Here is an 18,224-nt window from a genome sequence, read left to right as displayed (position 1 = left end):
TCACCCCGCCGGCCAATCAGAGGGCGCGGGGCCGCCCGGACCCACCCCTCTCCGCCGGCCGCCGCGCGCCCCGGGGCGCCGACTTGGGACTCGCGGTGACGGCCTGCCCCGCCCCCGCCCCCGCGCCTGGGGCTCCTCCCCTGAGTCGCCGCGGCCGCGGTCCTCCTGGCTGCGGGCGGTCGCGAGGCTCGGCGCGTGAGCCCAGCCCCGGGGTGGGAGGAAGCCCGAGCTTCTGGGTGTGACTTGCGTAACTGTCCAGACCGGTGAGTGCCGTCGCTCCTGGCCGCGAGGTCTGGCGTCGGAGTCTGGCTGCTTAATGATTGTCTGACACGGTGCCGGCCGTGCTGACGCCAGGTGGTTGCGAGGACAACAAGGCCGTGTCCTTGGGGACCCGACTCACTTCTGTTCGCCCTGCTCTCGGGTGGCCAGCGTTCTAATGGGTGTTCGTGCATAGTGTGGGGTTCCCGTAGTCCGGACAAGCCAGACAACTTTGCTTTAATTTACCCCGTTTCAGGAATCAGGGCATCAGATCCTGACATTGTTTTCTCCTCCGTTTGTTCCCAGGTCCTCGCTTAACTTTGTGCCTTTCCTGTAAGCTGGATAGCAGTACTACTTACTGAATGCGGCTTTAAGGGAATGAATGAGATGGTTCACTAAATGTAGCCGACAAATATTGGGCACTTGTCATAGAAAAAAAAAAAGATAAATCAGGTGGAGAGGGGTAAGGTAGGGTGCTATTCTATACAGGATGGTCGTTTGGTCTCGCGGGCCTCTGAGGAGGGTACTGAAGGAAGTGAGGAACCATGTGAGTATTTGGGAGGAAAGCAACTTCAGGTGGAATACCAAGGGCAAAGGCCCCAAACAGAAAGCATCTTACCCTGTTTTATGAAGAGCGAGGTCCTTAAATCACAGTGAGTGAGGAGGAGAATGCTGGGAAATGAGGTTAGAGGTAGTGGGAGGCCAGGGTACCAACTTTGGATTTTATTCTAAGTATGAAGGGAACTCCTGCAAGTTCAGAGGTCAGAATAGTGACTTGATCTAATTTATGTTCACACATATTGCAGCTGCTGTGTGTATGTATGATTATTTGGGGGGGGTGGTGACATAAATAATGACATAGGGCCTTAATATTTTTTTATTATTTTCTACTCTTTGTTCATTGCAGTCATGCTTTATGGAGTTGAAATCACCGGCTACAAACTTTGTCCTTATCAGTACAATACAGAATATGTTCATTGAGGTGGTTCTGTAGCTGCACCATTAATTCTATTAAATGGAATTTAATTAAATTCCATTAATTAAATTACCTTCAGCTATAGACTCCGTGCACTTCCTGACTTAAATTATTTCCAGTAATGTCTTCCTTAAAACACATTTTTATAATATCACTCTCTGCTCAAAAACCAGTTGTTACCTGATGTCTCGAAAATATAAGCATTACACCGCCACCTCCTACTAAGTTCTATTCCGAACTATTGGTATTGTTAACTAGGCCTGTTCAACATAATTTTTCAGTACAATAATATATGATGTGCTTATATACTTAACATAAGGCCTTCATTTATTAAATATGCCAAATATTTTCGCATTCAACTCTTCCCAGACATATGAAAATACTTACTGAATTAGGTCATCTAATTGAATATAATTTCCCAATAAAAAAGTTTAAGGCAGATAAAAAAATCTTTTTTTTATTTTTTAATTTTTATTTTTTAATTTATGATAGTCACACACACACACACAGAGGGAGGCAGAGACACAGGCAGAGGGAGAAGCAGGCTCCATGCACCGGGAGCCCAACATGGGACTCGATCCCGGGTCTCCAGGATCATGCCCTGGGCCAAAGGCAGGCGCTAAACCGCTGAGCCACCCAGGGATCCCCCCAAAAAATCTTTGTAATAGATGACAGTACATGGTACTCATTTGACTTCTCAGCAAAGGAAATAAAAGTTATAAGGTTAAAGGTGATAATAAACTCTGGTTCAGTTTCAGTAGGTGACAGTGCTTCCATAAATTGGGGGTTAAAGGTCTATCAACATAAAAATATTGGTAGTAAATAAAAAAATCATAAGGTATCTGTGAGAAGCAGTCTCTTGGAGGCCAAACCAACTGTGCTGTTAAAAATACATTTGACATAATACCACATATTAAACATTCTTGCAAAATAATTGATTCTGAATCTGCTCAAGCTTTTAGATAAGCCAGTTTATACAGGGGATAGAAGAACAAGTTAAATGACACCAAGGAGATGCAATCTGCCAAATTATATGGGAAATTGTATAGGACAAATCACCCAATTTCTTCAACAAATGTCTAAAACAGAAGGAGGAAAAAAAAAATAAAAAAATAAAAAAATAAAATAAAAAAATAAAACAGAAGGAGGAAGGATGGGGTGCCTGGAAGGCCCAGTCAGTTGGGTGTCTACTTCTTGATTTTGGCTTGGATCATGGTCATGGGATCAAGCTCTGCATTGGGCTACAGGCTGAGCATGGAGCCTGCTTGGGATTCTCTCTCCAGAGAGAATTTGCTCTGCCTCACCCCCTCCTCCTTGCTGATGCTCTCTCTCTCCCTTTCAAAAAAAAAAAAAGAAAGAAAAGAAAAGAAAAAAAAAAGGGGAAGAAAAAGAAGGCAGGGGACTGTGGTAGATTTTTTTTTTTTTAAGAGGGAGGAGGGGTAGAGGGAAAGAGAATCTTAAGAAGACTCCCTGCCCAGTGCAGAGCCCCATGCAGGCTCACAACCCTGAGATCATGACCTGAGCAGAAATCAAGAGTCTCAGAGGCTTATCAGACCAAGCCACCCAAGGGCCCCTATTTTCTTTTTCCTTTCAGTATTATTGATACACAATGTTATGTTAGTTTCAGCTGTACAGCACAGTGATTGGATAAATTTATACATTATGCTATGTTCATAGTAAGTGTAGCTACCATCCATACTGATTAGATTTAAGAGATTTAAGAGATTTTTGGGATTTTGTTTTGAACAAACTAAATATAAAAAGACATATACAAGACTACAAAATTCAAGTGAAATCTCTACTTCAGTAAAGATTCACACTGAAGCTGTTACAACTGAATAATGACGTTTGTGATATGCTTTAAAATAATCCAGTTGAGGGGATCCCTGGGTGGCTCAGCGGTTTGGCGCCTGCCTTTGGACCAGGGCATGATCCTGGAGTCCGGGGATCGAGTCCCACGTTGGGCTCCCTGCATGGAGCCTGCTTCTCCCTCCTCCTGTGTCTCTGCCTTTCTCTCTATAGATCTATCATGAATAAATAAATAAATCTTTAAAAAAAAATCCAATCGAGAGTGAAGAAATAGAGTGGATAAAACAAAGTTGGTCATTTGTTGATAAGTATTGATCGGGATGATAGGTAAATGAGTTTATAATATTTAATGTTCACGAATATCTGAAATTTTCCATAATAAAATTATATATGTGTGCATATATATGCACATCCAGACATATTTAATTTATACTTTTCATGTAATCTTTCCAAATGAAATCCTCCTTATTGACTTCCACTTAGAATCTCACTTTGACCTTTTGCTTATTTCAGACTATAGACTGAACAGAACTAGAAAGGCTTCAGGTAAATAGAGATGGCTATGACATTGTGCTACTATTCATCATCAATCCTCCAGTCAAAATGATTATTGGATGAATTTTAACCACAGAGAAAAACCTTTACCTAAACATTACTTATATTTTTTTACTGAAATAAAGCAGATTTTAAAAATTAATCTCATTACTGGTACTTTTTTAAAAAGATTTATTTATTTATTTATTTATTCATTCATTCATTCATTCATTCATTCATTCATTCAGGAGAGACACAGAGAGGGAGGCAGAGACATAGGCAAAGGGAGAAGCAGGGTCCCCACAGGGACCCCGATGTGGGACTTGATCTCGGATCCCAGGATCACGCCCTGAACCAAAGGCAGACACTCAACTGCTCAGCCACCCAGGCATCCCTTACTGGTACCTTTTTGATCAGTAAAATAATATTTCTAGTGTGCTAAATAATTTCATACAGGGATTATCTTCATGAATTGTTCGGTTGAAAGAACACCTTCCTTGACTGAATGAGGAACTGAGTTATAAGAGATTAGTGCTCTAATTTCTTATGGTGTTATAAAAGATTAGTTGCTGATGAAGCTGGACTACAGAAGATTAACTAGACAATCTGCCCTTACTGACTGGCTATATCAGTCAGGGACTAGTCAGGAAAATTACACCAGTTATTTTAAACAGCAAATTTATTTTTTTATTTTTTATTATTTTTTAAAGATTTTATTTATTCATGAGAGACACAGAAACAGAGAGGCAGAGAACACAGGCAGAGGGAGAAGAAGGCTCCACGGAGGGAGCCTGATGTGGGAATCGATCCCAGGTCTCCAGGATCACTCCCTGGTCTGAAGGTGGCACTAAACCACTGAGCCACCTGGGCTGCCTTAAACAGCAAATTTAATATAAGGACATTGTTAAACAAGGATTGCAGAACCATGGTGATAAAAAGTGCATACTGGTAACTCCAAGAAGTAGGTACCACCTCTTGTCCCCAGGACCACTGGAGGTTTGATGGTCTGCTGAGAAGACTCATGGACTCAACATATAGTTGTACTCAAGCTATAATTTATTACAGCAAAGGATATAAAGCAAAATGAGTAAAGGGAAAAGGAGCATGTGGGAACTGGGTGAAACTTCCAAGGGTCCTTTAACCTGTGAAGTAGAATCATACATGACATGCTTAATTCTTCTGACAATTCTGACCACATGTGTGAAATGCTGCCAACTAGCTAAGCCCATTAGAGACTCAGTGTTCAGGGTCTTTATTGAGGGCTGATCACATAAGCCTTCTCTACCTGTCATGTATCCAAATTCCAGACTCCACAAGGAAAGCTGATGTTCAGCGTAAACCATATTGCTTGCACAGTTCAGGAACAGCAAGTATCAGTTCTGGGAATGGTGAAAACTTACCTGACATACAGGTTTTCAAATGCCAAAGACCAACCTTGTAAACAAGTCTTTAAAGAATAGCAGGCAGGCCTGACTTTTCTGCACGCTGCCCTTCTGGAAGGGAACAAGGAAGAACTTGGGGTTATCAGAATTTAGAAACTTAGTGGAGGGATCCCAAAATGATGGGACTCAGATTTCTGAGCGGAGTCCACTGTTTAGCTGATACTAGTGCCTGAAAAGCATAAAGGTAACACATCCCCTACTCCCAAACCTCACAGAGCTGGGATTGAGCTGAGGAGGAAGCATTGGTTGATATTGGTGCATCTGAGGGGGTGCAACAAAGACCATTTGATCCAGTCCTTCATTCCCTAAGAACATAGAAAACAGGTTTAAAAATAAGTAACTTGCACAAACTAGAAAGCAACACAGTCAGCAACTGGAACAGTTGCCTTGTGACCTTGTGTTAGAATGCTGCTTTGTATTCTATGACTCCTTGAAAGATGAAACAGCAACTTTGTAATACTAAAATATTAGAACTGTTTTTAAAAACAGCTCAATTAGAGGGAGTCAAAACTCAATACTTGAGCTAGTGATTCAAACCAGAAATGTGACCAAGAGAAAAGAGGATAATTGACTACCCAGGAAGGGTCACAAAGCATAACAATATAGTTTAGGGGCTCTTCTCAGCTTTCCAGATTCAGAAATTTTTAGGGCATTTGGAATTTATAAGCAGCTTCTCATCCAATCCTAGAATTCCCCTTTTGCTACTCTCTGCCACACACTGTGGCATCTACTCACAGAATTGCTTCTAGATTCTACAGACGCTATCATGTTTGTTGCCTAAACTGTCCTCTTTTCCTAGAGGGTTCTCCTTCATATCCTATTTCCCTTACCCCCTTTCACCTGGCTAATTCCTCCTTCAGCCTATGAAACTAACTGATCCAGTGTCACCCCATCCAGAAATACCTCACCCTAGGAATTATATATAGCTATAGATAGCATGGTTTGATATTTCTGTAGAGTCCCCAAATCCCACAAATACATCTAACTATTCCAACCACTTTGTATTATAATTATTTCTATGTATCTTTCTCCCAGCATTGGACTATAAAGCAGCTGAAACACTATAAAGCAGCTGAAATACTAGGGTTTCTGTGGTATTTCTATAATATATGAAAACAGCAGGCAACATATTTTATATTAGGATTACCATTCAAAAAATCTGAGACATAGTTTCTATTCTCCTGTCTTTTTGGTATGAAATGTTCTTTCTTTCTTTTTTTTTTTTTTTTTTAAGATTTTTAAAATTTATTATTCATGAGAGACGTAGAGAGAGAGAGAGGGAGAGAGGCAGAGACACACACACACAGAGGGAGAAGCAGGCTCCCTGCAGGGAGCCCGACATGGGACTTCATCCCGGGTCTCCAGGATCCCACCCTGGGCCAAAGGCAGCGCCAAACCGCTGGGCCACCGGGGCTGCCTGAAATGTTACTTCTTTAGTCGGTTTAGCATATAGTATAGCATATAGGTTTCAGATCTTTAAACTCTTGGGTTCTCCACAAGTAGTACATTTTGTTGAGATTACTTTTTATTATTATTTTTTAAAGATTTATTTATGAGAAACAGAGACAAGCAGAGGGAGAAGTAGGCTCCATGGAGGGAGCCCGATGCAGGACTCCAGGATCCAGGACTCCAAGATCACGCCCTGGGCCATCCAGAGATTCCCTTGAGATTGCTTTTAAAGGTGCTTTGGTTACATTAGCAAGTTCTGTTTGCACTGGGATGTGGCCAACCATGGCCAACCGGATGCAGTTGGTTTAGGCCAGAACAACTGCTGTCACTTAGAGCTATCAGTTACTCTCTTACTGATACCTCACTTCATTTCAATTAAGCCTATTTCCCTTTTATATTTTTTCCTTTTACTTTTGAGATTATTTTTCTTCACAGAAAAGAAACAAATGAGTTGGAGAGTGTACTTTGTCTTCAGTTACACTGAGCTGTCTACCTCAGGTAACAGAACTTTTATTATTGTTGCTTCAGACAGAAAGCCTTTGTATTTTCCTTAGCATTTCATCATAAGCGTCAGCTCACTGAGAGTTTAGCCTCTCTCATACTATTTTTCTAGATTTTTGCCATTTTAAAATTCTTCTACCTTTTTCCTACTCAAAATCTTTTTATAAGTTATTAAGTTTACAATGTGCTAAACATTTTACTCAAATGTGGGAAAATGGCCTGTCCAAATCACAATAAAATAATTATATGAAAAGAAAAAACAAAAATAATCAGTCAAAACAAAATTATTGTAGCTGGCAGTACTTAAAATTGGTAACTCGTATTTTTTTTAAAGTTGCATACTTCAAAAAAGTTATATAGCTACAAAATGATTCGTTTCTGATTAACTGTTTAGCAGTTTTAAGCAGAAATAATTAACAAATTGCAATTATTAGATAATCTTAGATTTAATTATAATTATAATAATAAATACTAAATAATAATATAATAATAAATAATTAACATAACTTGATTGACTCTTTGGGCTGCATTCTGATATTGTTATGTCTTTATTTTTTTATAAAGATTTTTGTGTATGTATTCATGAGAGACAGAGAAAGAGAGGCAGAGACACAGGCAGAGGGAGAAGCAGGCTCCATGAAGGGAGCCCGATGTGGGGACTCGATCCCGGGACTCCAGGATCACACCCTGGGCCAAAGGCAGGCGCTAAACTGCTGAGCCACCCAGGGATCCCCCATGTCTTTACTTTAAAAAATTAACATTTTAACTTTCTTATGTAGAAGTCTATTTTCCACTCATAGAGGAAAAAATAAAAACTTGAGATTATGATCTACATTCAGAGAATGTTTTACTGCTTAATTACTTAGTTTCACATTTAGGACTTTAATGTATAAGAAGTAAATTATTTGGGGGCGCCTGGATGGCTCAGATGGTTAAGCATCTGCCTTCAGCTCATGTCTTGATCCCAGGGTCCTGGGAGCCCCAAGACAAGACTCCTTGTTCAGCGGGAAGCCTGCTTCTCCCTGTCCCTCTGCCCTCCCCCTCTCAGGTTCTCTCCCATGGTATCTTCTCTGTCTCAAATGAATAAATAAAAAATCTTAAAAAAAAAAAAAAAGTAAAGAATTGTGGTGGTTTTCAATTTAAGAAGAGATGACTGCAGAAACATCATGTTGGGGAAAATAGATTCCAAACTAAAAAATGAGTCAAAACACAACTAGTTGCATAGCTTTAGGGAACTTAATAATAAATGAACGTTTAAGTCAGTTAATGTTGGCATCTGAATACAAAATGTTTATCAGTATTACCTATGTAGATGACTATCAAGGGATGTACAGATTTTTCTAAATCCTCAAATGTTTTTAAAATGCATGTTACTGAGTTCTGTATGATTGTCCATCTCTATATTACTGAATCTTAGAGAAATCAGATTTCTGGCTGAGTATGTCTTCATTTTTACTTTTGTTTCTCGAGTACAGATCTTCATATCCTCTTACTTTTTCAGGCATCTTCAAAAAACAAGAAAACCTATAAAAGAGGAATCTGATGCTTAATCTAAAGGGTGCTCAGGGCAAGATCTGTTTATCTTAAACCATCAGTGCAGCCTTTATGATATATAAATAAACTATATATATATATAGATAAGGCTGTCATGCTGTAATATTGCCCTGCTGCAGTTCTTCAAGGCATATTGCAAATTCCTCAGCATCTTTACTCAGTACATCCTTAGATTACCAGTACATTATAAAAGGTTATCTTAGGAACATCCAGATGCAAGAAATGCATAGGGCAAGTTGTGTGGGAAGGGGAATCAGAGCTTCCACTCTCTGAGTGTGCCACTTTTCCTAGTGGCCATATGTTTACTAACCCAGAGGTTCTCCTGATTTATTTATTTATTTATTCTATGTAGGCCTCCTTTCATATTTTGTCCTTTTTGCTAAAGCCTAATTTTACCAGGAAGCTTATTTATTCATATTAGCATCTTTATGCTTGAATATTTGTAATTATTATAGTGTGTAATTTTTGCCAACACCCACCTTCTTAAATAGTCTTCCCTTTAAGAATCTCTGGTGTAATAGAAAATATGTATACTGAATATGTTTATATATATATGTATTAATAAATACATAAAACACTCAACCCTTGAGGAATAAGACAAGTGAGGAAAGATTTTTACTTTTCACTTAATATCTTTGGAGGGATACTTTTTAAAAAAGATTTATTTGAGAGAGACAGTGAGCAAGAGAGAGCACATGAGCAGGGGCAGAGGGATAGGGAGAAACAGGCTCCTTGCTGGGTGGGGAGCCTGATGTGGGACTCAATCCCAGGACCCTGGGATCACGACCTGAGCCGAAGGCAGACACTTAACTGACTGAGCTACCCAGGTGCCCCTGGGTGGGGTGATACTTCTGAATAATTGGTAACATACTTTTTTGGAAGCAAAACTAAATTACCCATGACATTGGACTTGTCAATGATTTGTTGAATAGGATATCAAGTGCACAAACAACAAAAGAAAAAATTTTACTTCGTTAAAATTAAACATTTTGTGCATGAAAGGATACTGTCAATCAAGTGAGAAGTCAATCCCTAGTGAGTTAGAGAAACTCTTGTGTGTGTCTCCTTTACTACCCACACAAAACACTTCACTGCTGTTTGCCAAATGTGTGGAAGTTTTTCCTAAACCAAGTAATTCTGTGCAATACCAGCTGGGTGTTATTACCATTTAAGTCAATTCCAACACTACCTGTACCTGGAGATAGTGTCAGATCCCACAGGTCAAGGGCTTAGTCCCTCAAGACTGTTCCCATCTGACTTCAGATGCCAGTTACCCACAACTCTGTCTCATTTGGCTAGAAATCAGAGGTTCTACAACCCTCTTGAGTTTGAGGTTTACCAGTTTCTTAAAGGATATGATAAAGGATACAGATGAACAGCCAGATAAAGAGATACATAGAGCAAGTCTGGGAGTGTCCCAAGTACAGGAGCTTCTCTCCTGTGGAGTTGGGGTGTGTTATCTTCTCAGTGTGGATGTTTCAGGGAGGGAAACTCCCTGAACTCTGTACTATTGGGATTTGATGGAGTTTACAGACACAGGCATGATCAATTATTAACTCCATTTCTGTCTCTCTCCCTCTTTGGACAGGTTGGGGGAGTGGGGCTGAAAATTCCAAGCTTCTAATTATGGCTTGATCTTTCTGGTGACCAGCCTCTCTGTCTAGGAGCCCATCAGAGTCTCCTCAATGAACAAAAGAGGCTCATATTGTTCTCATCACTTAGGAGTTCTCAAGGGTTTTAGGAGCCATGTGTCCAGGATGGGGTCAAAGAACAAATATTAGAACAAGAGATATTCCTACTGCTCTTATCACTTAGGAATTTACAAGAATTTCAGGAGATCTGTGTTAGGAACTGGAGACACAGACCAATGTACAATTGTTCTATTATCTCACATAGAGAGTGAAAGAAGATATTTGCAAATCATATATCTGAGAAGGAATTAAGTTTCAGGATATATAAGATATCCTAGAATTTAACAAGAACAAACAAAACCCACCTCAATTTAAAAATGGGTAAAAAGGGGCATATAGCTGGCTCAATTGATAGAGCATGTGACTCTTGATCTCCAGGTTGAGTTCGAGCCCCACACTGGCTGCAGAGATTTAGGCAAAGTCTTAAAAAAAAAAAAAAAAAAAGAAGAAGAAAGAAAATAGGCAAACACTTAGACATTTCTCTAAAAGATGTACGAATGGCTAATATAGGTATATGAAAAGATGCTTAACATCCTTAGCCAGTAGGGAAATGCAAATCGAAATTACAATGAAACACCACTTCATACCTACTAGGATGGTTATGAAAAATGTAGGCACAGAAAATAAGTGTTGGTGAGGATATGGAGGGATTGGATTCCTCATGCATTGCTAATGGGAATGTAAAATGGGGTAGCTGCTGTGGAAAACAGTTTGGCAATTCCTCAAAAAGCTAAACATAGAATTATCATATTACTCAGCAATCCAACTCCTAGGTATAGATATACCCAAAATAATTATTTAAAGCAAAGACTCAAACAGGTTTTTTTTTTTTTTTTTTAAGATTTTATTTATTCATGAGAGATATAGAGAGAGGTGCAGAGACACAGGCAAGGTGAGCCTGATGTGGGACTCCATCCTTGAACCGGGATCATGCCCTGAGCCAAAGGGGGCTGGAAGAGGGGGACGCCACTGAAAGGTTAAGAGTGACTAATCACTTATTAAAGGTTAAGTGTAAAAGCTGGAGGGCATTCTTGGCAGTAAAGAGTCTCACTGGTTGGAATTAGCAAAAAAAGGCACTGGGTGGCTTAGTCGGTTAGGTGTCTGCCTCTAGGTTGGGTCATGATCTCAAGGTCCTGGGATCAAGCCCTGCATTAGGCTCTCTGCTTGGCAGAGTCTCCTTCTCCCTTTCTCTCTGCCCCTTTTCCCCACTTGTGTTCTCTCGGTCTCGAATAAATGAATAAAAGCTTTAAAAAAAAAGCTGATAGTCAACGGTTTAGGGTTTAATATTAAGAGTAGCAGATCTCCAAAACTTGATAGAATTTTCAGCTTTAGCATATCTCTTAGATAAAGTAAGGGCCCTGATTGGGAAAGACTGCAATCCTAAGAAATAGGGCAAGGACATCTGGGTCAGTGCACTCAAGAATCTTGAAATCCTAGATTTCTCTGAATCCTCTAGGCCTACAGAAGTGGCCTAATTGTCCTTGTTAAAAAGCTTGAAGGACATACAAGACTTTTGACTTATAAGACAACAGGTGTCCCACTCAGGAACTTTCTATATGTTCCCTGCTGGACACTAGACCAATAACTGGGGTTAAATCATACTTCGCCTAGCCAAGAAAATGCTGGATCTGCTAAGGGAGGAAAGGAACATCTCAAAGGAGCTGAAGGACCCGGGCACTATTAGGAATTGAAAAGTGGCATAAGGAACTAAAATCTGAGAGTCCTAGATCAGGGGAGAGGGGTAGGTAGCAGAAAACATTGGTTAGGAAGGACTTATCACTATGAAAGCACTATTCCACGATATGAAGTACCCTGACAAGGATCTGGGAAGGCAGTACTAACGCTGCTAGGGTGGCTCTTAGAAACTCAGAGAAAGTAAAGGCCCATATTGAGTGGCAGGAATGGCAGGACTACGGTGGAAGATGGTAGAAGAGGGGATGACTAAAAGAGTCAAAAAAGTGGCTATGCTAGAGTAGAAATTCAATGTGAAAGCCAAAAAACTTAGCAGATAATTATGTCCCATGGGAAGGCTTAGAGGTTACTGTTTCCTAAAGCAATAAGGAATGTGAGAGAGGCACCAACATCACCGAACAGGACTGAAACTAGGGTGAAGTGAATGAGGTACTTGCCTTAGGTGCAAAATTTAAGAGGGTACCAAAAAGCTTAGTAACCAATATGATCTTTGATATATTTTAAAAAATCAAAATTAATGCATAAAATCCATATGAACAAGATACCAAAATCTTAAATACAGGATCAATATAACTGATTTTTCCTTTGTCTCCGACTCCAATATGGCCAGGGAAAGCACTGTTAATTATGGTGGCTGTCTCTAAAAGGCCTCAGGTAATAGTAACAGAAAGTTACTGAGCTGAGCTCTATGGTAACAATGGGAATGATGGGATCCCAAAACAGAGGCCAAGTAGTAATGCTGAACCATCAGAAGCAAGGTGAGCACAATTATAATTAGCACAGAGCTGGAATGGCTACCTGGGGAGTCCTAATCTGAGTGATATATAGATGGTTAATACAGTAGGATTTCCTTAGAAATTGATGAGCTGGGGATCCCTGGGTGGCTCAGCGGTTCGGCGCCTGCCTTTGGCCCAGGGTGCGATCCTGGAGTCCCGGGATCGAGTCCCGCATCGGGCTCCCAGCATGGAGCCTGCTTCTCCCTCTGCCTGTGTCTCTGCCTCTCTCTCTCTGTGTCTATCATAAATAAATAAATCTTAAAAAAAAAAAAAAAAAGAAATTGATGAGCTAAAAAAAAAAAAAAAGAAAGAAATTGATGAGCTATACAATGGTGTTGTTCAGTCTATTAGAACCAGGAGAAATCAAGGATTGATGTTCAGGAGGCTGAAGGCAGCTATTGGGGGAAAAAAAAGTGGTTCTTTAGTTTTCAAACCTGAGCTAGTATTCAACTTAGAATGATTTGATTTCAGACCATTTGAAAGGGAAACTAGGTCCCCAGGAAGGATATAACACAAAACTATGTGTTAATGAATCTCCTAGTACTTCTCCAAAGGCACCTATCATTTGCTCGGGTAACTATACATTGGGAAGAGTGGAATAATCTAATATTTTGAGGGCCATGAACACATGTCCAAGTGGACATTGATACCCAAAGTATCACAGTGGCTTATTAGAGTGGTGGTGGATGGGGTCATAAATGGAGTCCTGGCCCACATCTGGCTCATAGTACCAAGTGTCATTTCCCAAATTCTTAAATGTATAATTGTAACGAACATACTTAGAAGTTGGCCAAACTCCCATATAGGTTCCATAGCCTATAGAATAAAAACATAGTGGGGAAGGCTACTGAATAGCTCCCCCATAGCCTTCCAAGATTGTAAATAAAAAATATTATTATATTCTAGGTAATATAGCAGAGATTAGTGCCTTAAAGACCTACAGCATGCAATGATGGTGATCCATATTGTAGTCCTTACAAAGGCTACACAGATCCTAGAGGACAATGGTGAGTTATCACATTCAACCAAGTAGTAGCTTCAGTTGCAGTTGCTGTGCCAAACATGGTATCTAGAGCAGATTAACCAATTAACATGACCTCAAGTACATAGTATACCAGTAACGCTCAACCAGCTGAGCCACTCAGGTGCCCCTCAAATAAATACATATTTTAAAAAAAGATTGTTTTCCATCCCTAACAATGAGGAGGATTTAAAAGTGTGATTCTCCTGTACTGGACAGAGGTACACATTTTAAGTTTTACCCCTGAATTATGTTAACTCCCCTACAATATAATCTATCATAATAACTACCATAATATATATATTTTTTTATTTTTAAAATATTTTATTTATTTATTCATGAGAGACACACACACAGAGAGAGGCAGAGACACAGGGAGAGGGAGAAGCAGGCTTCATGCAGGAAGCCCGATGGGGGACTGGATCCTGGGACCTCAGGATCACGCGCTGGGCTGAAGGCGGCGTTAAACTGCTGAGCCACCCAGGCTGCCCCTACCATAATCTTTAAAAAAAAAAAAATTGAGAGAGAGAGAGAGAGCAAGCAAGGGCATGCAAAAGTAAGGTGGAGGAGCAGAGGGAGAGAGAGAAGCAGACTCCCCACTGAGCAGGGAACCTGATGTGGGGCTCGATCTCAGGACCCTGAAATTATGACCAGAGCCAAAGGCAGACATTTAACCAACTGAGCCACCCATGTGCCCCTAGTCTTTTTTTTTTTTTTTTTTTTTTTTTTAAATAGAGTGAGCATGAGCAGGGAGGAGGGGCAGAGGTAGGGGAAAACGGACAAGCAGACTCTCCACTGAGCAGGAAGCCCAATGTAGGGCTCTATCCCAGGACCCTGAGATCATGACCTGAGCTGAAGTCAGATGCTTAACTGACTGAGCCACCTAGGTGCCCCAATTCTATCATATAATCTTAAGCAATATGGACATCTGGACGTACAGCAAAACATTATTGATGCACTGTGTTAATCCTGTTAATAAGACTAGATGACCAGGAAATGGTAATTACTTGGGAAACCTCGGAAAGACATTTCCTCCAGAGTGTGGAAAGTAAACCCAAAGAAAATAGAAGGTCTGCTCCATCAGTGGTATTTTTAGGGCAGGATTTCTCAACTGTGGCGCTATTGACATCCTGTGCCAGAAAATTTCTAGTTTGGGGGAGTTTCCTGTACAACATAGGATGCTGAGTAGTGTCCCTGACCCCTAGATGCCAGCAATTTCTCCCTTTAAGTTGCTCTATGTATTTACAGTCCAGTTTAGGGAGACAGACACATAGAAACAATGATAATACAAAGTAATTACTTAGAAGTCTGTGGCATTTTAGGAGCATGGCACAGAAATATCAAAGCATGTAATCCAGATCTCACTCCTAGGGTTAGGTTCCTGGGTAGGGTGACACTGGGCCATTCTGACAGGATGAGAAGTTAGCCAAGTGAAAGACGGAAGAGAAAATGGGGGTGGAAATAGGGAGGAGGACCTCTAGGCAGAGGATAGAGTTGTGACAACCAAAAATGTCTCTAGACTTTCAGGGAATCCCTAGAAGACCAAATCATTTCTAGCTGAGAACCACTGTTTTAGGAGCATAGTGGCCTGGGGGATGCCTGGATATCCCCTCCAGGATAGGAGGACAAAGCAAAGGACAAATTATTGCATCCTCTATCTCCTATCATTAAGAAGGAAGCACTACGCTTAGTCTCTTTGGGTTCTGGTGCCAACAAAAATTGCTGGCTTTGTACTGTAGCTGTTACTATTATTGCCAACTTGTTGACTCTGGTACCTGCTGACAACAGAGCACCTGTCACTGACCTAAGAATCCTAGTCTTGACCCAACATTCTCAGCTCTCCTTCACAAATTATATTGTTTCTCTGGTCCTCATATACCCCGTTCCTCTACTTCCTACCAATTTCTTAGTTCAGCTAGTGACAGCAGGTAGCCTAAGGTGAATCAATAATGACAATGTTTCCTGCTTTTATGTACATCTACCATGGAGAATCCAACAGCAAAAATTATGTGGCTGATACCCTTGTATTAGCTAACAGAGGCAATACAGAGCAAGAAAGTTTGGAAGATAGCTTCATTTAACATTCATTCATTCATTCATTCATTCACTCAACATTGTAGTAGTACTGCCAGTACCTGTGGTACTATCCTGCCTCATGCTGTTTTCCCTCACCCCTTACTTTACTCTGGACACATATATAGACCTCAAGCTCATTCCCACTGTGGCACATATGCACTTACTATGTCTGAAATACTCTTTTCCCCCAGTCCTCATTCCCTTACTTCATTTAAAAAAAATATTTATTTACTTAAGATTTTATTTATCCATTCATGAGAGAGAGAGAGAGAGAGAGAGAGAGAGAGAGGGAGGGAGGGAGAGGCAGAGACACAGGCAGAGGGACAAGCAGGCTCCATGCAGGGAGACCAACGTGGGATTTGATCCTGGGTCTCCAGGATCAGGTCCTGGGCCAAAGACAGGCGCTAAACCGCTGAGCCACCCAGGCTGCCCCCGTATTTCATTTTAGTATCTGTTGAAATGTCATTCCCTTGGAGATCTCACCTTTCCTGTTCCACCTATCCTTCCATCCTGCCCGCTCTCCGTTTTTTATATTTTTTCTTCATAGTATTTGACAGTATCTGAAACTATATACACACATAGTTCTTAATCTCTCTCCCTCAAAGAATCTAAGCTCCATGAGGACAGTGTCTTGTTCACCATTGTATTCCCAGAATCTAAAATAATGTCTGCTAATTCTACTACTGGGTATTTACCCAAAGAGTATGAAAACACTAATTCTAAAAAAATATATATGCAGCCCTATGTTCACTGCAGCATTATTTACAATAGCCAAAATATGGAAGCAATCCAAGTGTCTATCAATAGATGAATGGATAAAGAAGATCTGGTGTATATATACCATGGAATATTACTGAGCCATAAAAAGGATTAAACATTGCCATCTGCAGCAACATGGATCTAGAGGGTATAATGCTAAGTGAAACAAGTCAGTCAGAAAAAGACAAATGCCATGATTTCACTCACATGTGGAATTTAAGAAACAAATGACCGAAGAAAAAATGAACAAAAAAATCAGGCTCTTAAATAGAGAACTGGTGGTTATCAAAGGGAAGGTGAGTGGGTGACTGGTGAAATGGGTAAAGGGATTAAGAGTACACTTACCCTGAAGAGCACTGAGTAATGCATAGATTGTTGAATCAGTGTATTGTGGACCTGAAACTAATATGACCCTGTACGTTAATTATACTTGAAAAAAAAAAAAAAGTGATAGCTATACACAAGTTATAGAGGACTATAACTAGGATGATTCTATTTACATAAAAGTTTAAAAAACAAGCAAAATAAAACTACATACTTGATGATTACATACATAGGCAGTAAAAGTATAAAAAACTATGAGGGAATAATTAACACAAAATTCAAAACAGTGGCTATTTCCAGTATGACTGGTAGAGCTCTAATTGAGGCAAGGCACATTGGAATCAGCACACAAAAGGCTAATTAATAAGGTTCTTGGGTAGCAGCTGCATGGTAAATTGTAACGCACATATACAATGTATACATAGTGTGTATACAATGTGCTCCCTAACTTAAAAACTGGTGTACAATAGGTATTCATTAAATATGTATTAATAGGTTCTCAATATTTTTTGAATGAATGGTGAGATTTTCCTTTGTCATTTATTTTTTAAAATATTTTTTATTCATTTGAGAGAAACAGAGAGAGAGCAAGTGAGGGCAGAAGCAGAGGGAGAGGGAGAAGCAGACTCCCCACTGTGTAGGGTGCCTGACATGGGGCTCTGTCCCAAAACCCTGGTATCATGACCTGAGCCAAAGGCAGACACTTAGCTGACTGATAGAGGCATCCTTACCTTTGGTGTTTATGTCAATCAGGTTTTAACTGGAGAAACAGATTGGTAGGAGATACATATTAAGAGATTTCTAACAGGGAATTGGTTTATGCATTGTGGACATTGGCTAAGAAAGTCCAAAATCTGAAGGACAGACCATCAGTAAGGGCAGGCTGGAATTCTCCAGCATAAGATGAAGTTGCTGTCCACAAGTAGAATTTCTTCTGCATCAGGGAAGCCTAAGTTCTGCTGTAAAAGCTTTTCAACTGATTGGATTAGATCCACCCAGCTTATCTAGAACAATTTCCTTTACTTAAAGTCAATTATTATGGACTTACAGCGCATCTATTAAAGCCTTCATAGCAACACCTAGGTTGGTATTTGAATAACCAGGGGCGGGATCCCTGGGTGGCACAGCGGTTTAGCGCCTGCCTTTGGCCCAGGGCGCGATCCTGGAGACCCGGGATCGAATCCCACGTCGGGCTCCCGGTGCATGGAGCCTGCTTCTCCCTCTGCCTGTGTCTCTGCCTCTCTCTCTCTCTCTCTGTGACTATCATAAATAAATAAAAATTTAAAAAAAAAAAAAAAAAAAAAAAAAAAAAAAAATAAAAATTTAAAAAAAATTGAATAACCAGGGGCTGTAGCTTAGCCA

General features: G+C 40.3%; 1 protein-coding gene across 3 annotated transcripts in view; it reads left to right on the top strand.

Moving 5' to 3' along the window:
- Positions 1-89: 89 nt before the first annotated feature.
- The window catches only part of SF3B1 (splicing factor 3b subunit 1), a 62,562-nt gene continuing 44,427 nt past the window's right edge, over positions 90-18,224 (top strand). For all 3 annotated transcript variants that reach the window (XR_007408877.1, XM_025441866.3, XM_035710795.2), the window contains exon 1: positions 90-263. The gene's annotated coding sequence lies outside the window, so the exon portion shown is untranslated. The remainder of the gene's footprint in view (positions 264-18,224) is intronic.

The sequence above is a fragment of the Canis lupus genome, chromosome 37, assembly GCF_003254725.2.
Source record: "Canis lupus dingo isolate Sandy chromosome 37, ASM325472v2, whole genome shotgun sequence".
NCBI lineage: Eukaryota > Metazoa > Chordata > Mammalia > Carnivora > Canidae > Canis > Canis lupus.
This window is presented reverse-complemented; position numbering and strand designations above follow the sequence as displayed.